This window comes from Haliotis rubra, unplaced genomic scaffold (assembly GCF_003918875.1).
Source record: "Haliotis rubra isolate DU_JTF1 unplaced genomic scaffold, ASM391887v1 Scf264, whole genome shotgun sequence".
NCBI classification, from domain to species: domain Eukaryota; kingdom Metazoa; phylum Mollusca; class Gastropoda; order Lepetellida; family Haliotidae; genus Haliotis; species Haliotis rubra.
In genome coordinates, this window is record NW_025766714.1 from 624,181 (window position 1) to 647,230 (window position 23,050).

General features: G+C 41.0%; 1 protein-coding gene and 1 long non-coding RNA gene across 5 annotated transcripts in view; both read right to left on the bottom strand.

Moving 5' to 3' along the window:
• The window catches only part of LOC124280289 (tumor protein p53-inducible protein 11-like), a 468,499-nt gene that overhangs the window by 187,788 nt on the left and 257,661 nt on the right, over positions 1-23,050 (bottom strand). The window lies entirely within an intron of this gene.
• On the bottom strand, positions 11,493-22,886 carry LOC124280292. The gene is made up of 3 exons (XR_006899640.1): positions 22,876-22,886; positions 22,428-22,432; positions 11,493-11,616 (listed from the first exon to the last, which is right to left on the bottom strand). It is a non-coding gene; the product is annotated as an uncharacterized LOC124280292 (long non-coding RNA).

A 23,050-nucleotide genomic window follows, 5' to 3' on the forward strand; every position in this document is an offset into this window, starting at 1 on the left:
GCTGTTCCAGGAATCGTACACAGAATCACCACATGTGACTTGTACCAGGCTCTTTGTAAGATGAGTGTATTGTAATCATGTCAGTTTGGTTTATTTTATCATCCACACACAGACCCAGACACAAGGCTTTGCATCATCCTTCATGCTGCTTCCTACACTTTCACAAATTCAGTTTCTTAGATCGTCACGTTTATCAAGATCTGTTTCACAAATATGTTACACAGAGAAAACTTTTGTTTTTCACAAGCCGTTGGCAGACATAACTCCCATTGTTTATTTCTAATCCTTGATAATTATGAGACCGAAGTCACACTAGGGCACTGATATCGAATAATGTCACACTTAACATCGTTGACGTTTAAGACATATTGTGTTTGAGTGAACTGTACCACTTAGCATACAATCCCAAATACTTGCAGCCATGTTTGTTTAAACAATCACCCACCCACTGGAGTGAGTGAGTTAGTGAGCCATTGAGTGAGTGAGTGAGTGAGTTTAGTTATATGCCGCACTCAGCAATATTGCAGCTATATGTCGGAGGTCTGTAAATAATCAAGTCTGGACCAGACAATCCAGTGATCAACAGCATGAGCATGGATATCTACGCAATTGGTATATGATGGCATGTGTCAACCAAGTCAGCGAGCCTGACCACCCGATCCAATTAGTCGCCTCTTACGACAAGCATGGGTTACTGAAGATCAATTCTAACCTGGATCTTCATGGATCCCACCCACTGGAAAACCCTGACCTAAACTAACTGTATATCAGCTGACTGTCTCACAGTCTCTGTACCCGTGAAGGTCTGGGTTAGAATGAACACTTCATTTTCACGTGAGTTTCAATGGTCATTTAATGAACTTTCAGTACAAAAGGAGGGGTGTGCACCCTTGCGCCCTAAACTGGATCCGCCTATGTTTATTGGATTGATTTATGGCATTGACAACACTAGTCATTCTGTGATATAAAAGTACAAACATATTTAATCATTTAAACACACACTGAGGCAGCCAATGGAGCAAGGTGACCTACATTCGTCATAACGGCAATGTCCTTACCTGTTCTACAACACCTTAACTGTCAAATATCTTTAGTAAATTTAATACCAGTTGAGATTATAGAAATAATCAGGCTAAACTCACAATAAACCTCACAAAAAATCAGCATTAGAAAGAAAAAATCTGAACAGACATTCATCACTAGCGTAGATTTCACTGATTGTGTGTATCCATCACTGCAGAGGCTGACCTGCTGTCTAACCATTTCCATGGAAATTAATTAAATAAAAACCAAAACAATTCCAGTCAAGGTTGATCTGTCCTGAGTGAAACAGATTGTTTCAGTCTAGTATCAGTACACCTGAGAGGGATCAGTCATCAACACTGTGAGCTTGTTGGTACCGGTTCCACAATCCGCTAATCAAGAATTGTGAAACATCCAGTGTATTGGCCACTGATGCTGACTTCTGTGAGTTTGTTGGTACCGGTTCCACAATCCGCTAATCAAGAATTGTGAAACATCCAGTGTATTGGCCACTGAGTCTGACTTCTGTGAGTTTGCTGGATGCCGACAACCTGGAGACGCCTGACACGTTGCCAAAGCCACATCACCAGTTCATACACAAACAATGAGATCAAGTGAATCACAACTGTTTCATTATCAGAATCAATAAGATTAACAGAAATAATGTCCACGGAGCTTAATCGACCTTGCCTGACATGACAAATGACACCCAACACACATGTGTGGTACCAGTGAGAGCTGCACATGCGAACCCTAGGGTGTGTGTTGGTGTTTAATTTTACAGTTATAAACATTCTTGCATGGGATATTTGTCATATATTTGTCATATATTTGTCATAATATTCATATCAACATCTATATTTCATGATCCCCAACATGATACAAACATAATGTACTGATCACCCTTCGATAGAAATACTGAGATATTTTACACAAAGCTATTAGCAACAGCTTCAGGAAGCGTTATATCAGCTACTTATTTGTGATGATGTGAATCTGTTCAAAGGCAATACTGAACACTATCCTCGCCATACTGTCTATTGAGCAATCAGCCACATTTAGGCCCTGCCTTGACACACAGAATATACCCATCAATAGTCCAGTGGTATATATGTATAACTAATGTAATATCCATTTCACTACACGATTTCCTGATTCTTCATTGGACATCATCAGAATGCTGCACGCAGTCATTAACAAAAATACCTTACTTCCCTCTGAAAACAGGAGTTAATGGGGTGGCGCTGATCAGCTAATTGACGCCAACTGGGGTGATATGTGAAGTGATGCGAGGTGATGTGAAGTGATGTGAGGTGATGGCAGCGATGATCAAAGGATGAAGATCGTCTGGGGTCATCTCGGACAAACATTAACCCACGGGGTGTTTAATATCAATTTTAAACTATCAGATGAATCTGGGCCAGGGTGTTTAATATCAATTTTCAAACTATCAGATGAATCTGGGCCAGGGAAGGCATATCACAGCTGTACCACATCATCCTCTAAATAGTACTGTCTGGGCCAGGCATACATCATCATCCTCTAAATAGTACTGTCTGGGCCAGGAAGGCATATCACAGCTGTACCACATCATCCTCTAAATAGTACTGTCTGGGCCAGCATATCAAGGCATCATCCTCAGCATAGTACTGTCTGGGCCAGGAAGGCATATCAATCCTCTAAATAGTACTGTCTGGGCCAGGAAGGCTATATCACAGCTGTACCACATCAACCTCTAAATAGTACTGTCTGGGCCAGGAAGGCTTATCACAGCTGTACCACATCAACCTCTAAATAGTACTGTCTGGGCCAGGAAAGCATATCACAGCTGTACCACATCATCCTCTAAATAGTACTGTCTGGGCCAGGAAGGCTTATCACAGCTGTACCATCAACCTCTAAATAGTCTCTGGGCCAGGAATAGCTTATACTGCTCTGGGCCACTCTAAATGGTACTGTCTGGGCCAGGAAAGCATATCACAGCTGTACGCACAATCACATAGTACTGTCTAAATAGTCAACAGTACTGTCTGGGCCAGGAAAGTATATCACAGCGGTACTACATCAACCTCTAAATAGTACTGTCTGGGCCAGGAAAGCACATCACAGCTGTACCGCACCAACCTCTAAATAGTATTGTCTGGGCCAGGAAAGCATATCACAGCTGTTGTTGCTATTTCTTTACATCGCTTTAGTCCATGTTCTGCTTTGGAGACAACTCCACATTAGTGGGTGGCTGGCAGGATTCGTTCCTTTGTAGTCAGTCAATCAGAAGCATACCATGCAAGCTTAGTGACTGGAAAGATGTGACAAAGTCACAGTCCTCGCATGTATAGCTTTGGCAGCAGCTGTGCCTGAGATGTAAGAGCATGGTCATTGATCTGTCCATGTCCAGCACCATGTGTTCCTTCCAGCATGTTGTTTTCATTGCTGACTCCCACATCTTGTAACCAGAGTCCAATTATATTTTTTCTATTTTTTTCTGGGATAGTTGTCTGATGAGATTGCTGGTTTTGGTTAATGGAGTAGAAACAAAATAGATTTGTTTGTGGGCATCTTATTGTTTGAGTTAGACAGGTGGATACAACAAAGTTTAAGAGTTGTTTGGTACAGTGAGTGATTGAGTGAGTGAGTTTCAGCAATATTTCAGCAATATCATGGTGGGGGACACAAGAAATGGGCTTCACACAATGTACCAATGAGGGCAATCGAACCTGGGTCTTTGGCATGACGAGCGAACGCTTTAACCACTAGGCTACCCCTCCGGCCCTGGTTAGAACAGCACTACACACGCAGTTATGGGTAGAAAACATGTATGATTTTGACTGAAATGGTTAACAGTTTGTAACTGTTTTCAGCCCAGTAGCATTTTGTGAAAGATTGTCAAATTCAATTTTTGATTCACAATTTTCTTCACTATTCACTTTACATAAAATGACATTGATAAACACATTCTTTTTCCATCCTCAAATCGATTAAATACCATCAGTGAGGCCAACCAGTATTTTTAATCAAGCAAGACCTCCACCAAGAAGTGGTGACCACTTGTTGCTAAGCAACAGAATTTACTGGACATAAATGACCCTTCTAAAGACCTCTTTCATAGAATACACGTTCAAAGACAGCAATAAAGAATATTGCTCATTAATATCCCCTGCTAATTACAAAGCCCTAGGCGATCAAACACCTCTGAACTTTGCGAGATAAGAACCTGCTGGCTTATGAAGTGTCACATCCAGTCTGGATGCGAATCAGGACTGGACACTCTCACACTGCCCCCTGGTGTCAGCCGCTCTAATTAGATGTCAATGCGACAAAACAGAAAAGCCGGGAGTTATAAAGCCAGACTGTCCGCCAGTTGGCTTTGGCTGGTCAAGAAAAACATAATCACATCAGAGGACCTTAGGACTGTCTTTTCTTCAAGATACTTGACCCATATCAAAGGTATCACAAAGGCAGATTTCATTAATACTCCGCCAGAAGATGAACCTGCCACTGAGATGTCTACTGACTCGACTTCACAGGGACATTAGCAGATGGTCTCTACATGTATCTTACAAGCTGGGCTTAGTTGCTTGAGTGGATAGTCACAGTAGTCACACAACCTTACTTGTAGTACTATCACACATTCCTACAACTTATCTCCTTTCAGATGGTTAGCAATATCACATATTCCTACAACTTATCTCCTTTCAGATGGTTAGCAATATCACACATTCCTACAACTTATCTCCTTTCAGATGGTTAGCAATATCACATATTCCTACAGCTTATCTCCTTTCAGGTGGTCAGCAATATCACATATTCCTACAACTTACCTTCTTCAGATGGTTAGCAATATCACATATTCCTACAGCTTATCTCCTTTCAGATGGTTAGCAATATCACATATTCCTACAGTATATCTCCTCACAAACTAATGAAAAAGGATTAACAGAGTTGCCTCTCTTGAATGAAACCATGCACTTGATAGCTGGTCAAGGTTGTTTATACTAGAAATCCAATTAAACATATTCCTCAAATTCTCAATAATTTCTGGTCATACTATATAACATATGTTACATTTGACCACTTGCTAAATGACATTGTGTATTTCATCCATTCAGATGGTTAGCAATATCACATATTCCTACAGCTTATCTCCTTTCAGATGGTTAGCAATATCACATATTCCTACAGCTTATCTCCATTCAGATTGTTAGCAATATCACACATTCCTACAGCTTATCTCCTTTCAGATGGTAAGCAATATCACATATTCCTACAACTTATCTCCTTTCAGATGGTTAGCAATATCACACATTCCTACAACTTATCTCTTTCAGATGGTTAGCAATATCACTGATTCCTGCAACTTATCTCCTTTCAGTTGGTTAGCAATATCACACATTCCTACAACTTATCTCCTTTCAGATGGTTAGCAATATCACTTATTCCTACTACTTATCTCCTTTCAGATGGTTAGCAATATCACTTATTCCTACAACTTATCTCCTTTCAGATGGTTAGCAATATCACTTATTCCTACTACTTATCTCCTTTCAGATGGTTAGCAATATCACTTATTCCTACTACTTATCTCCTTTTAGATGGTTAGCAATATCACTTATTCCTACAACTTATCTCCTTTCAGATGGTTAGTAATATCACATATTCCTACTACTTATCTCCTTTCAGATGGTTAGCAATATCACTTATTCCTACAACTTATCTCCTTTTAGATGGTTAGCAATATCACTTATTCCTACAACTTATCTCCTTTCAGTTGGTTAGCAATATCACTTATTCCTACAACTTATCTTCTTCAGATGGTTAGCAATATCACATATTCCTACAGCTTATCTCCATTCAGATGGTAAGCAATATCACATATTCCTACAGTATATCTCCTCACAAACTAATGAAAAAAGGATTAACAGAGTTGCCTCTCTTGATGAGAACCAAGCACTTGATAGCTGGTCAAGGTTGTTTATACTAGAAATCCAATTAAACATATTCCTCAAATTCTCAATAATTTCTGGTCATACTATATAACATATGTTACATTTGACCACTTGCTAAATGACATTGTGTATTTCATCCATTCAGATGGTTAGCAATATCACATATTCCTACAGCTTATCTCCTTTCAGATGGTTAGCAATATCACATATTCCTACAGCTTATCTCCATTCAGATTGTTAGCAATATCACACATTCCTACAGCTTATCTCCTTTCAGATGGTAAGCAATATCACATATTCCTACAACTTATCTCCTTTCAGATGGTTAGCAATATCACATATTCCTACAACTTATCTCCTTTCAGATGGTTAGCAATATCACTTATTCCTACAACTTATCTCCTTTCAGATGGTTAGCAATATCACACATTCCTACAACTTATCTCCTTTCAGATGGTTAGCAATATCACTTATTCCTACAACTTATCTCCTTTCAGATGGTTAGCAATATAGCATATCACTTATTCCTACTACTTATCTCCTTTCAGATGGTTAGCAATATCAATTTTATCTACTTATCTCCTTTCTGATGGTTAGCAATATTATTCCTACTACTTATCTCCTTTCAGATGGTTAGTAATATCACATATTCCTCTACTTATTCCTTTCAGATGGTTAGCAATATCACTTATTCCTACAACTTATCTCCTTTCAGATGGTTAGCAATATCACTTATTCCTACAACTTATCAGATGGTTAGCAATATCACTTATTCCTACTACTTATCTCCTTTCAAATGGTTAGCAATATCACACATTCCTACAACTTATCTCCTTTCAGATGGTTAGCAATATCACTTATTCCTACAACTTATCTCCTTTCAGATGGTTAGCAATATCACACATTCCTACAACTTATCTCCTTTCAGATGGTTAGCAATATCACTTATTCCTACAACTTATCTCCTTTCAGATGGTTAGCAATATCACTTATTCCAACAGCTTATCTCCCATATTCTTACGACTTATCTTGGTTGTGTGTTGACAGTTGTGTCATACCTACATTTGAAACAACTGATCTTGTAGATATTCTGTTCATTAACTGTAAATGTAATTTGAGAAAAATGGTATTTCAAATCATACCTCAATATTCTGAATAAGCCAGACAGAAGAAGGATGATGCGAGATACGAGAAGCCAGGTAAAAGAAAGATGTTGTCAGAGTGAGTATGTTTTTACACTGCTTTTAGCAATATTCCAGCAATATCACGGCGGGGGACACCAGAGATGGCCTTCACACACTGTACCCAAGTGGGGAATTGAGCACGTGTCTTCAGCGTGACGCACGAACACTTTAACCATTGGGCTACCCCACCACCCTGATGTCAGAGAAACACAGCACATTCAACGTTTCAACCAGATATAGTGGAACATTGTTGGATGTATAGTATTCCAGTCATATCGCAGCATGTAATGTGGGCAGAAACATGGTGGTGATGCAGGTGTCCGATACTTCCAACCAGGATCCACAACCCCCAACCCCCACCTCCTGTAACAATCATTTCAGGATTCTTCAGTACTCTTTAGTTTTTGCTGTGGCCATTTCACATTTTTAGAATGGCAACAGGGCACCCATGTTCAAGGGTAAACCTCACTGGCCAAAACTCAGTAGTTCACAGCTCATTTTGGATAAGAGGTATATGTAAAACAGCTGGATGTATGCGAAATCCACTCATCTCTCGAGATGTGAACTTGAGTGTGATGAACAAGCTAGTAGCCTTGTCTATCCTGAAAGATCGCCACTGGATTATATATAGATACTTAACTCTGAAACTAATCAGAACAAATGTGAAAATGAACAATTACAAATGCCTTTCAGCTTGAAAATCCTGAGAATGATTCAAAAGGTCAAAGAAAATGTACTTCCAGGAGCAATACCATTAACTTATGTTCATCAAGACAATACATATCTCATAGCGAATACATCAGTTAATTCTGGAGACTGTGATGATTCTAAAATGACAAAAACATTCAGTAAATAAACATGCCAGATGAGGACATGACAACTGTTGTTAAGGCTTTGACTAAATCATGTTTTGATCAAATTGACGATTGTTGAGGACAAATTATTTTGTTTGTACATTTTTCAATACGTGCATTTTAATTTACCTGCCATGACCATGTGCCTTTCAGCATACACACCACAAAACAATCTCAGCTGAAAAATAATTCTAGAATTTCTGGTTCAGATTATTTTCTGGAAAGAAATCCTGAAGATGAAATGGCCAGAACCACAGTAAAAAGATAAATCTGTGGTTGGACAAACACAGTTGAACCACTGTCATCAAAACAGACTTGGCACAAAGACATTTATTTCTCAGACTTGCCAACAAAGACATGAAAATGTGCACAAACCTTCAAAGAGCTATTTTCAGAGCCTATTTCATTTCCGTGAGGCATGTTGTCATCACACAAAATGAAGAGATGATTTTGAAATAGAACATGGATATAACTCTGAAAGAGGGCAATCATTCCATGGCCTTTTATACCACTGTTACGCATAGGCATGTAGAAGTAGTATGGCCTTTTATACCACTGTTACGTAGAGGCATGTAGAAACAGGATGGCCTTTTATACCACTGTTACACAGAGGCATGTAGAAGTAGTATGGCCTTTTATACCACTGTTATGTAGAGGCATGTAGAAACAGGATGGCCTTTTATACCACTGTTACACAGAGGCATGTAGAAGTAGTATGGCCTTTTATACCACTGTTATGTAGAGGCATGTAGAAACAGGATGGCCTTTTATACCACTGTTACACAGAGGCATGTAGAAGTAGTATGGCCTTTTATACCACTGTTACGTAGAGGCATGTAGAAGTAGTATGGCCTTTTATACCACTGTTGAGGCATAGTGTACGTACCAGAGGCATGTAGAAGCACAAGTATGGCCTTTTATACCACTGTTACGAATATACTAGAGGCATGTAGAAGTAGTATGGCCTTTTATACCACTACCACCTTTAGATTTACATGATGGCATGTTATTTTAAAATTACTACACCTAAATGGCCTTTTTATACCACTGTACTGGTAATACGTCAGAAGAGCATGAAGAAGCAGTCACACCAACATGGCCTTTTATCACCAGTTGTAACACAGATTGGCATGTAGGGGCAAGAAGAGGGCCAGTATGGCCTTTTATACCAAATGCTGTTACCGATTCAATACTTTTACAATTAGAAGTTCCCCAGAGGCATGTAGAAGCAGTATGGCCTTTCATACCACTGTTACAAGAAAATTGTTTAGAGGCATGTAGAAGAATCTATAAGTATGGCCTTTATACCACTGTTACGTAGAACAGGGCATGTAGAAGTAAGTATGGCCTTTTATACCACTGTTATGCACTGGGAGGAAATAGCCAGTGAGGCATGAAGAAGCATTAGTATGGCCTTTTATACCACTGTTACCATAGAGGCATGCAAGAAGATAGAAGTCATGCAGTATGGCCTGTTTTATATGGCCCACTGTTATGCACTGGCATGATGTAGAAGTAGTATGGCCTTTTTATACCACTGTTATGTAGAAGTAGTATGGCCTTTTATAATACTGCCTTTACACGCCACTTATGCACTGGTATGAAGAAGCAGTATGGTAGAAGAAGCAGTATGGCCTTTCATACCACTGTTATGCACTGAGGCATGAAGAAGCAGTATGGCCTTTTATACCACTGTTACGTAGAGATGGCAGTAAGTGAGCAGTTTGGCACTGAACTTTATACCACTCATATTACTGGCTATATATGCAGATTTAAAATACTGGTAATAGTTGCATTTGGGGAATTACTCGGGGAAGGTCTGTAGATAATAGTATGGCCTTTTATATAATACCACTGTTACAGCACTGGCATGAAGAAGCAGTATGAGCCTTTGCGCAATATACCACTGTCATGCACTGGCATGAAGAAGCAGTATGGCCTTAAATACCACTGTCATGCACCTGTCATGCAATTCCTTCGAAGAAGCAGTATGGCCTTTATACTACTGTCATGCACTGGGTTGAAGAAGTATGGCCTTTTATACCACTGTCCAATGGACTCTTGAAGAAGCAGGGTCACTTTATGCACTAGAGGCATGAAGAAGCAATATGGTCTTTTATACAGACAGACAGAGTTTATTTCCAGCATGAAGAAGCAGTGGTATGAAGAAGCAGGGCCTTTTATACTACTGTATCACAGTATGGGTCATGCAATGGCCTTTTACATGTCATGCACATGAAAAGCAGATGGCCTTTTATACCAGTGTAGTCATGCACTGGCAAAATGAAGAAGCAGTGTGGCCTTTTATAACTGTCATGCACTAACATATGAAGAAGCAGATGGCCTTTTATACTACTGTCATGCACTGGCATGAAGAAGCAGTGTATGGCCTTCCTATATACACTGTCATGCACTGGTATGAAGAAGCAGTATGGCCTTTTATACCACTGTTATGAAGAAGAAGTATGGCCTTTTATACCACTGTCATGCACTGGTATGAAGAAGCAGTATGGCCTTTTATACCACTGTCATGCACTGGCATGAAGAAGCAGTATGGCCTTTTATACCACTGTCATGCACTGGCATGAAGAAGCAGTATGGCCTTTTATACCACTGTCATGCACTGGCATGAAGAAGCAGTATGGCCTTTTATACCACTGTCATGCACTGGTATGAAGAAGCAGTATGGCCTTTTATACCACTGTCATGCACTGTTATGAAGAAGCAGTATGGCCTTTTATACTACTGTCATGCACTGGCATGAAGAAGCAGTATGGCCTTCTATACTACTGTCATGCACTGGCATGAAGAAGCCGTTTGGCCTTATATATTACTGTCATGCACATGTAAAAAGAGGCAGAAAGACTCGGGACATGCCCAAACAGATCCTCATAGCCAGGCAGATCAGCAAATGGATGCCCAACCCATCTGTGGAAACACCGACAGTGTTAATGGCTTCTTGGAGTTAATGTCTTCTCAAACAAAAACCCTACAAAATCCATAAGATTTTCTTTTGCAGAACTACAGTGTAAAGAAATGCTATTCAGGGGATGAAAATCAAATTGCGATGTCGTCAATACTTCTTTCAACATACACAGGAGTAATGGTCCATCCACAGGACACAGATATAGCGTCAGTCGTGGAATACTGTTTACCGTTGCTTTCATGATTATTGTACTTGTGTAGTGATGGGTGGGGGTGGGGGAGGGGAGTTTGGGGGTTGTGTGTCCTTGAATAACTTTTTACTAGGGTTGACTAAAATGATCGATTATCGGAAATATTGTCAATAGGAAACATTATTAATGATTATTAATATGTTAACTGTGTTATCAATATCATCATACATCAAATTTTGTGATAAAATAAGGTGTTAATTTTCTCACATGATATACAAATTTAGATCTTTATTCATGGTCTGCTTCTAAATTATGTTCAGGATGCTGTTTTGCTAGTAGTCCATGCAAAACATCACCACTCATTAGTGAAGTGAAATATGTTCATTTCTTTAAGACATTTTGGCTAAAAGTTATGTCTCCGATATTTGTCTATAATCAATCCATATTCAGTTAACAATTATCAGTCTCTATGATCTATGTTGATAGCCAGCTCTAACTGTTACAGTTCCCGTACAATGAGGTACCATGATGGCGACACTGTTTAACATGTCAGGGACAGTACAGATACCAATGGCCAACTGGTGTTTCATCCGCTAACATCTTGAGCTACCAGGGGAGACTGACCAACTGACTGAGTTTGGTTTTACGCCGCTCTTAGCAATATTCCAGCAACATCACGGCGGGGGACACCAGAAATGGGCTTCACACATTGTACCCATGTGGGGATTCGAACCCAGGACTTCGGCGTGACGAGCCAACGCTTTAACCATTAGGCTACCCCACAGCCCCAGCTACCAGGGAGAAGAATGAGTACCATCTATTAACAGTCTTGGGTACGACACATCCATGGGATTGAACTGCAAAACTCCACCAGACAGCAGCTATTTCATCAGTTTTGGGTATTTATTAGAACTGACTCACAGCATGTGTTCTGTTCACTGGTGACCTGATGGACAAGGTGATGAACCTGCTGTGAAGAGTTTCCTCCCTTAGATGTGTCAGGACCAACACCAAGCAACAACAAACATGCACTATTCTGTAAGAGATGTTTGCCACAATTTATTACTTCAAACATAAATATTGAAACTAACATACTTATCACAGAGACCACATATCGACCCTTGGTGTATGGTATCTGCTTATCATCAGGAAGTTGTCCCCAAAAGGATCACCAAGCTCAGGATGGAACAGTTTCTCGTGTGGTTTGTTTGTGGAAATGGTGAGATGGGATTATGGTCATAATCTTCCACACGTTCTCTCTGAGAGCAAGAACTGAACAACTTAATTTTGTTCACAACACAGTTTGTCCAGAACAAGCAACCTGTGCATTGTTAGCATCAATCTAGATCAAGTCCTCAAGGAGCAACAGTCAAAAGCAACACTGACACAACCGATTGATCACATACAATCTAGTCTGACCACCAATGGATACTGGTCATTCCTTATATGGTTGCGGATGGGGTCAGAGGAAATGGTGTCACACAAAAATGGTTCTTCAGGAGATATTATAATCTAAAATCTTTTCACATTTTGCGTTTTCAGAGGTCATGAGAAGTTGACAAGGGTGCCGTTGTACAAAGTGATCTTAGTGCTAAGGTGACAGAAACTCCTTAACATAGACTTAAGGTAGTCTTAGCACTAAGGTGACAGAAACTCCTTAACATAGACTTAAGGTAGTCTTAGCACTAAGGTGACAGAAACTCCTTAACATAGACTTAAGGTAGTCTTAGCACTAAGGTGACAGAAACTCCTTAACATAGACTTAAGGTAGTCTTAGTGCTAAGGTGACAGAAACTCCTTAACATAGACTTAAGGTAGTCTTAGCACTAAGGTGACAGAAACTCCTTAACATAGACTTAAGGTAGTCTTAGCACTAAGGTGACAGAAATTCCTTAACATAGACTTAGGTAGCCTTAGCACTAAGGTAGTTTTGTACAAGAGCACCGTGGAAAAGAGGAAGCTTGTCCAAAGTATGACAAGGTTTAGGGTCAATACTCTTTGTACATTGAGTCCATTCTCTGAACTCCCTCTCCTATTACAAATAACCTTTCACATAATCCTATCAAACATTTCTTGGACTTTCTGAAAACATGCCTGAACAGAACTTATGCATCATCATGTTCAGCGAGGAACGTGTTCATGCATTGGTTTAGAGATGGTGCAAACTTGGCCAGCAGGAGAGAAGACCTTTGTCTAACATGTTCACAGATGATGAAGCCTTCGACTATACAGATGACAACTTCATGTTTATTGCACAGAGCGACGTTTCAGTGAAGATTCTTATGCTGTTGTCAAGCTAAGAGGAATATCGTAGCTTGATAATAGAATCTACACCGAACCATCACTATATGCAATAAACATTAAGAATCTACACCGAACCATCACTATATGCAATAAACATTAAGAATCTACACCGAACCATCACTATGTGCAATAAACATTAAGAATCTACACCGAACCATCACTATATGCAATAAACATTAAGAATCTAAACCATCACTAAGAATCTACACCGAACCATCACTATATGCAATAAACATTAAGAATCTACACCGAACCATCACTATATGCAATAAACATTAAGAATCTACACCGAACCATCACTATGTGCAATAAACATTAAGAATCTACACCGAACCATCACTATATGCATTAAGAATCTACAAACCATTAAGAATCTAAGAACACCGAACCATCACTATATGCAATAAACATTAAGAATCTACACCGAACCATCACTATATGCAATAAACATTAAGAATCTACACCGAACCATCACTATGTGCAATAAACATTAAGAATCTACACCGAACCATCACTATGTGCAATAAACATTAAGTGAACCATCACTATCACTATATGCAATAAACATTAAGAATCTACACCGAACCATCACTATATGCAATAAACATTAAGAATCTACACCGAACCATCACTATATGCAATAAACATTAAGAATCTACACCGAACCATCACTATATGCAATAAACATTAAGAATCTACACCGAACCATCACTATATGCAATAAACATTAAGAATCTAAGAATCTACCGAACCATCACTACTATATGCAATAAACATTAAGAATCTACACCGAACCATCACTATGTGCAATAAACATTAAGAATCTACACCGAACCATCACTATATGCAATAAACATTAAGAATCTACACCGAACCATTACTATATGCAATAAACATTAAGAATCTACACCGAACCATCACTATATGCAATAAACATTAAGATGTTATCCATAAAGACGTATGCTTCATTATTGTCTCACTAACTTCTAGAAATACCGATAAAACAATGTTCACAGACAGGTTAAAGTGGAATATGATGCTACAATCTGTCTCCAACAAAAACAATGAAAATGCAAGACTGTAGTTTGCTGCACATATTCATGCTGTCACATCTCTATAAAACTGTTCAAACCTGCTCATTCAAAGAGTCCAATGTTCAGTCATTAGTATGATTTAAAAATGTAGATCTTGTATTTTTGTTGGGAAACAGAACTTTTAACATTTTTTGTAGGAAATGTGGACCCTCATTACCTCTGTATTTTCTTGTAAGATAGCTATAGAGCCAACAGTTGCTATCTTTAACTTTGATCATGGAGGGAAAAACGGTAGTTAGTAGGTGGCCTGGAGCTACGTCGCAACACGATAAGGAGGGCAATGGTGAATTACTGCCCTCTCTCTCTGGGAGCTACTGCAGCTAACACAGGTTACAACTTATCAAATTGCGGCTGAAAATTGGATTTTGCTCTTACAGTCACAAACTTAAAAGAAAAAAGACAACAAGATTAGGTGTTCACATATATAGTTGTGGGCTCTTGAGGGCATGTTGACTGCACCAGTGAAGAGGAGACTGGCCGTTTACGAGGACAATGAAGGTGGGGAACCAAAGAGAGGCTGTGTCCTCGGTCAGGTGGAGGAAGGTCAGCTGAGGTCGGCAGGGTGAAGTTCCTGTGGCCGCTTGCCATCAAGGACCTGACTCTTCATACATCGATGCCATTATGCCACCTGACACTGTGGACTTTCTGAATATCATATTTAAAAAAATGAAACAAACAATCTGCCCAAAATACTGCAATACTTCTTATCACAGTGTATTGGATAGAGATACCACAGACAGTCAGTTTACATGGTGTGGGATAAACACATTAGCTGTAGGTTCATATTACCGTTGTTGTCTTGAGATATCAGTCGGTTGATATACATGTGTGTATGTAATTGTTATTTCCATACTTTCCTCGGTGTATCAGCCCATACACCTACAGTTTTGCCCGTGAGGCCCTCCTCGAGGCCCCACGAGCAAAACTGTAGGTATGGAAAGTATGGAAATAAACTATTTACACCTCGAGTACTACAAGTAGTGTAATTTATGTCCAATATTATATATTTTCACAAAACATTTCCTTTTGGAGCCCCTATCTAAACAATGCGGCTGTTGTCGATATCAACAGCGTGGGCCTGTGCGTTGCCATGACATTGCACGTGAATCTCGCTTAGTAGTCCCACGCATTTCACACATTGTATTTGGGTAAACCATTTCAGAGAATGATTTTTAGTTTTGTGCTTTGGATGGAATCTAAACTTTGCAATGTAACTTGTAGTCTTAACTTTAAGATGAGCGTTTCCATAAAAAAAATTCTTATCTTTAACTAGCTACAATTAAGGTTTGAAAAGTTTTCAACTGCAGTTTAATTGACAGTGTTCTAGTGGTAGTGTTTTCGGGTACACTCGTGGAGTCGTGCAAACAAACGCAACAATGCACCTGACTTGGCCACTTGATAACACGTGATCATGAGCGTGCTTTCACAATGGAGATGAGCGACATTGAAGACGCCGCCATTTTGTCAGAACTCCACAGGACATTCAGGAAAGGTATGTGAACATGAAATTGCAATATTGTTCATATCGATTCGACATTATAGCATCTAAATATAAAATGTTTTTGATACTGGTAAAATGGCTCGCAAATATTGCAATTATCGTTACAATAGTTCAGCTGCATATGCATACTTGGAATCGTTTTTTACTTGGTTTCAGGTTACCACAGCTACACGTCTTTTCAGGAATAAGGTCGATGAACAATTGGTCATGGAACGAACAGGCCACAGAAGCTCATCAGTACGGCTGTACAAGAGAACTTCTGACGGTCTTCAGAAGGAGATATCGGACATGCTGCAACCACCAGCACCGGACACGAAGGCCACGGTTACATCTTCCCCACCATCAAAGAAGATCGCAATTGAGACAGCAGATAATCAAGATGCCGCTAATGAACAGCGAATCAAAATTACATGTACTAACTCCGCGGGAAACGTCATTAATATCAGTTTGTAACAGGTCCAGAATAAATGATTAAAATGATTCTTGTTGTTATTTTTAGAAATATAACAAAACTGTATGTGTATGAAAAAATGGTAGGTGTATCGGCTCATACACCTACAGTTAGAACAAAGGTATCCAAAAAGAACAAGCCACAAGTGAGGTGTAATGTATACTATCATTACGTCACGTGAACAAAGAGTTGAGTACACAAGCTGTAGGTTGATATTACAACATATTCCCTGGGACCTAACTGACATGATGGACCCTGTAGAATGAGTGTATTGTATACTATCATTACATCACGTGAACAAAGAGTTGAGTACACAAGCTGTAGGTTGATATTACAACATATTCCCTGGGACCTAACTGACATGATGGACCCTGTAGAATGAGTGTATTGTATACTATCATTATGTCACGTGAACAAAGAGTTGAGTACACAAGCTGTAGGTTGATATTACAACATATTCCCTGGGACCTAACTGACATGATGGACCCTGTAGAATGAGTGTATTGTATACTATCATTACGTCACGTGAACAAAGAGTTGAGTACACAAGCAGTAGGTTGATATTACAACATATTCCCTGGGACCTAACTGACACGATGGACCCTGTAGAATGAGTGTATTGTATACTAACATTACGTCACGTGAACAAAGAGTTGAGTACACAAGCTGTAGGTTGATATTACAACATATTCCCTGGGACCTAACTGACATGATGGACCCTGTAGAATGAGTGTATTGATGTAAATACCCACAGTATGTCATACATAATATCTGTTTCTATGGATTTCCATTTGCAGTGCAAAAGTTCATTTAAGTTGGTGAAACAGGCTGGGCTGGAGTTAACTAGAGGAAGCACGACACAGGAACACATGCTGGCCATTGGGTACAGTGGCTATTCCTGCAATCGTTACAAACTCGTCATTAATTGATTTAGCTTCCTGAGTGCAGTACAGCTCTTTTGATGTATGTTAGCTTTTTGTCTGATGGACACTTTTGGGGATGAATTTTGTGTGATGCGACAGTCTGACAACTTAAATACATTGACAAACAACAGGCTTTCACCAGATGTTTCCAATCAAAGCTTTAGTCGAGAAAAATGACAGGGACTGACCAGTTGATTTTCTGTAATCTGACCAGTATTTAGAGTCACGGTGGAAGTAGCGATATGAAAGCTGAGCATTAGTCCTGATCATGGAATGTTTGTTGTTTAACGTCACACTTGGCAATATTCCAGATATATGGTCTAGCAATATTCCAGATATATAGTCTAGCAATATTCCAGATATATGGTCTAGCAATATTCCAGATATATGGTCTAGCAATATTCCAGATATATGGTCTAGCAATATTCCAGATATATTGTCTGAAAATAATCGAGATCAGACAATCCAGTGATCAACATCATGAGCATCAATCTACGTAATTGGGATGCGAATAATCAGAGCCTGATCACCCAATCCCAGTGATCAACATCATGAAGATCAATCTACTAACCTGATCTTCACTGGTAAGACATGGTGAATGAGCCTGATCACAGCATTGTAAAAACAAGCATGTGTTGCTGCCAGACCAATTCCAACCTGGATCTTCACTAGCCAGATGAAGGATTGTTGAGATGTTAACACACATTGGTGAAGCCCACAGCTACAGGTATGGTGCTGACACACCAGGAACTATTATCAGGGTTTAACCCACAGTCCCAGGTTGCTTGAATGCCCAAGGGAGCCAACTCTGCATAGAGCTGTGCCAACTCAGGCAATAAATACTACCATATGAGAGGCTCATATTCTGATGGAGGGTGGGGCCGTGCAATTTCTGTTCCTAAAAGTACCACAAAAATCATTGTTATGAGGTCTCCCCCAAAACAAACCATTCAACTGGACATACTGGATGTTTTGACAAATGTTTAGTGGTCTCCCCTTTCAGAAAACAATTATATCCATCTTGAGGTGCTGATTGCAAAACAGGTTAAAAGTCCCAAGCCCCAACAGTACTATAGGGAATAGGGGCATAGAGCCATAATGTTCCTGGAACAGGTGCTCTTAGCCCTGGAAAAGCCCCATCAGGGATGTCATGGCAGTCTGTCACACTTGCTGGACATAGCCAAGACATTACTTCAAACAAACAAATGGAACAGAAACTGATTCCACAGACACAGTTTTAGTTTCCTGTCAGTGTTTCCAATACCTATGCCTCATTAGACCAGCTTGTGTAACAAGATCTGTTGGCAGGGTATATTTGGATTTCAGATAGAGCTTAATACTCCAGGTAATTGCTCTGTGATGCATGTGTTATGCAATAACCGCTGCTGCCAGCCAAGCCTCTATTATTCATGAGTTATTGGAGTAGCCAATCAAACAATCACCTTCTGTTTGATTACCAGCACGCAAATTTCAGTGGAACGTCTCCCCTGCAGCCATACAGCACCACGGAGAGGTGAGAGCAATGCAATGTGTAACAATCACTGCCACCTCCACTCAACAAAGTCAGGTTGATGGTATAAACATGGTGACAGCCGCAGGGGATACTCCCCAGTACAGTCGGGGATACTCCCCAGATACTCTCCCAGTACAGGTGGAGGGGGAATGGGAGGATACTCCCCAGTACAGGTGGAGGGGAATGGGAGGATACTCCCCAGTACAGGTGGAGGGAATGGGAGGATACTCCCCAGTACAGGTGGAGGGGAATGGGAGGATACTCCCCAGTACAGGTGGAGGGGAATGGGAGGATACTCCCCAGTACAGGTGGAGGGGAATGGGAGGATACTCCCAGTACAGGTGGAGGGGAATGGGAGGATACTCCCAGTACAGGTGGAGGGAATGGGAGGATACTCCCCAGTACAGGTGGAGGACATGGGAGGGCACTCCCAGTACAGGTGGAGGGGAATGGGAGGATACTCCCCAGTACAGGTGGAGGGGAATGGGAGGATACTCCCAGTACAGGTGGAGGGGAATGGGAGGATACTCCCCAGTACAGGTGGAGGGGAATGGGAGGATACTCCCCAGTACAGGTGGAGGGGAATGGGAGGATACTCCCCAGTACAGGTGGAGGGGAATGGGAGGATACTCCCCAGTACAGGTGGAGGGCATGGGAGGATACTGGGAGGATACACCCCAGTACAGGTGGAGGGAATGGGAGGATACTACTCCCCAGTACAGGTGTGGAGATGGGAATGGGAGGATACTCTCCAGTACAGTACAGGTGGGAGGGGAATGGGAGGATAGGATACTCCAGTACAGGTGGAGGGGGAATGGGAGGATACACTCCAGTACAGGTAGGAAATGGGGAAATGGAGGGCATGGGAGGATACACCCCAGTACAGGTGGAGGGGAATGGGAGGATACTCTCCCAGTACAGGTGGAGGAATGGGAGGATACTCCCCAGTACAGGTGGAGGGGAATGGGAGGATACTCCCAGTACAGGTGGAGGGAATGGGAGGATACTCTCCCAGTACAGGTGGAGGGAATGGGAGGATACTCCCCAGTACAGGTGGAGGGCAATGGGATGGGGATACTCCCAGTACAGGTGGAGGGAATGGGAGGATACTCCCCAGTACAGGTGGAGGGGAATGGGAGGATACTCCCCAGTACAGGTGGAGGGGCATGGGAGGATACTCTCCAGTACAGGTGGACGGGCATGGGAGGATACTCCCCAGTACAGGTGGAGGGGAATGGGAGGGGGTCGAGTGTGTGTTTGTGTGTGCATTGGTATGAAGGAAGGGTGAGATGGGAAGGATGACTGGGTTAATGAGAGAAAAAGGGTAGATGGTGAAGGAGGTGGATTCAGATTCAGGGGTGGATGGATGTAATATTGCATGGATAGAGTAATGGGTGGATTGAAGGTGATAGAAGATAGATAGAGGAATGGGTGTATGGTGAGTGGAATAGGTAGATGGAGGGGAATGGGTGTATGGTGAGAGGAATAGGTAGATGGAGGGGAATGGGTGTATGGTGAGAGGAATAGGTAGATGGAGGGAAATGGGTGGATGGTGCTTGTGAAGATGCCCACGGGTCATCAGTTGACAAGACTTGTGCTTCTTTACTTGGAAACCTTTCCTGATAACATGTTGTTGCCAGTGGCCCAAACCTCCTCAAGCTGCTAAAGAGAACTCAACAAGTTTCCCTCCAGTGTGATCTCTGTGCCTGACCAGGAACACAAGGCCACATCAGACATGGTCCTACTAACACCATCAAACAAGGGAAGATGCCCTCCAGTCTGTGAGTAAGACTTCATCGCATGGCTAATCTGGAACTACTGAATAGCAACCATCTTTCATCTCTGTATCAGCAGCTGAACAGAGAAATACAGCTTGGACTGCTTGTTGTCAAGATCAGCATGAAAGGATAACTCACATTGATCTGATGATTTGTGGATATGTTTGATGATGTTATGGACGTTAAGGGGATGATGTGAGCAGCTAATCCTGACCATAACCTTCTGATCAGTTGTCAGATGTGACCAATCAGCAACCAGAATACATTTCCATAACCAATCAATATGCACCTAAAACCCCTGAATAATATCCAGGAAAAACAACTCCATATCTCACATGCAACAGTGATATAACTGAAATATTGTTGATGCAGCCTGAACATATTTACTCACTCACTCAAGAGGTATGTATACATTTGACCCCAGCATTTCTTCAGTACTCACTTTAGGAAAGCAATGCCACACCACAGAGAGGAACTGCCAGTCAACCACACTACTGCCACTGCTAAACCCAACTTAAAACATTTCTTGAAATCTCTCAGCATAATTTCAACCCATCCATGTTTAAATGGAGTTAGTATTGATTCAACACCAGCTGCAGCTGATCTCGGCAGGAATTTAACTTTCTCTGGCGTTCCTCAACCATCCCGACAAAAACCCTCTGCTTCGCACACCAGGAGCCCCATGACCACCAGGCTAGTTCCAGCACTTGTTTGTACAGCCATCACGGGAACATTTTTCACTGCTCCGTGGAATTGTAGAATCATTAGATGGTTGTCCATAACGAGATTGTTTTCTTCAATTAGTTTTCTATTGTCATCTCCTAGGACTAGGATAGCTGTGAGAACCAATGTGAGCTGTACTTCAACACATGAAATGTTTATTTAATTCAACAGGAAGTTGCTAAGGAAGAGTGGGGAGACAGGGTTTATCAGCCTTTTACTGAATATATTGTTCCTGAAGATGGATGAGACCTCCTTCGGTGAAATTGTAATCTAAAAAGTTAAAGGCAATAGTCTTTAAAGGTCACACAGAATGTGATGCCAGAATACAGGCTCCAGGTTGAGCCAGTTCAGGATCAATCACCGTCTGTTGCATTTATCACGGTCAGCATTATTTCATGGAGACCAGTAAATAATGGAATCTAGACCAGACAAGCCAGTGATTTAACCCGGGTTGTCAGGATATAAAGATGCACAATCCACTAAGCCACAGAGTCTGTGGCCACATAGTAAATATAATACTGATTGGGTCAAGATGGCAGCTATCATCAAGGTGACCGATGTCTGTGACTACATAGTGAATATAATACTGACTGGGTCAAGATGGCAGCTATCATCAAGGTGACCGATGTCTGTGACCACAGAGTGAATCTAACACTGATTGGGTAAAGATGATAAGGTGATACCTGTGTACTACCTGCACCCCACAACGGCTCTCTTCTCAAACTAATGTCATGATAGAACTAAAGTACTTATCAATGAGCATCAAACACAATTCACTCACTCACCCAGCATGTACACCATTCTCATGACTAAATCACTTAAACCATTTCATCTCCAAACTTCAAAGTTGACTTGGACACTGATGTTACAGCGAAATCATGTAAGAAAATGTTCAATCTTGTTCTTCGTCTTTGTGAGTATAGCTGTGCTCCACCAGCATCATTACACAGTGTTCCATGTGTATCATTACCCTCACCCATCCCGAGTCTGGTCTACAGTACATCATGGGTAATTATCAACAGTAGCTAATCCTGGACACTCCTCCCCCATACACTTGAGTGCATTGCTGTATGGTTGGCACCACAGACCAGGTATTCCCTGTTTGTGCAATAATCAGGGAACAAGTCACCACAGACACATTGCTCTCTGTCTCCACATTGTCAACATTCTCAGTGTCCCAGGCAGGAACTGTCAGCCTCCTTACACACATCTCTATATAGTCTGACCTGGTCATTATATGACACCAATAAAGACCAAGGGCTCATGTGGAAACCAAGTCTAGGCCTTTGGGGTGATGGGTGCTTTAATTAATAGCTATCTCAGCATTAAGAAGAACAGGAGCCTTCTTCATAAAAACGTTTACAGTTTCACATTCACAGTCTTTCATGCCAGATTATAAACAGACACAAACCTCAATTCCCCTTCCTGTACAAACAATCTGGAACGTAGATAGCAAGTAAAGATTAACTATCATTTTACAACTGGGGTGTGTTATGTCCATTGGCTAACCTTGGCTGTTGGATTCTTGTATTCCACATGGTATAAGGTGGTGACTTGCCCGGGGCTCCCTTCGTTTGTCCATCATAATGGACTCCCTTGTTAAAAGTCAATATCACCTTTGAGGAGGCCAGAAACCCATAAAC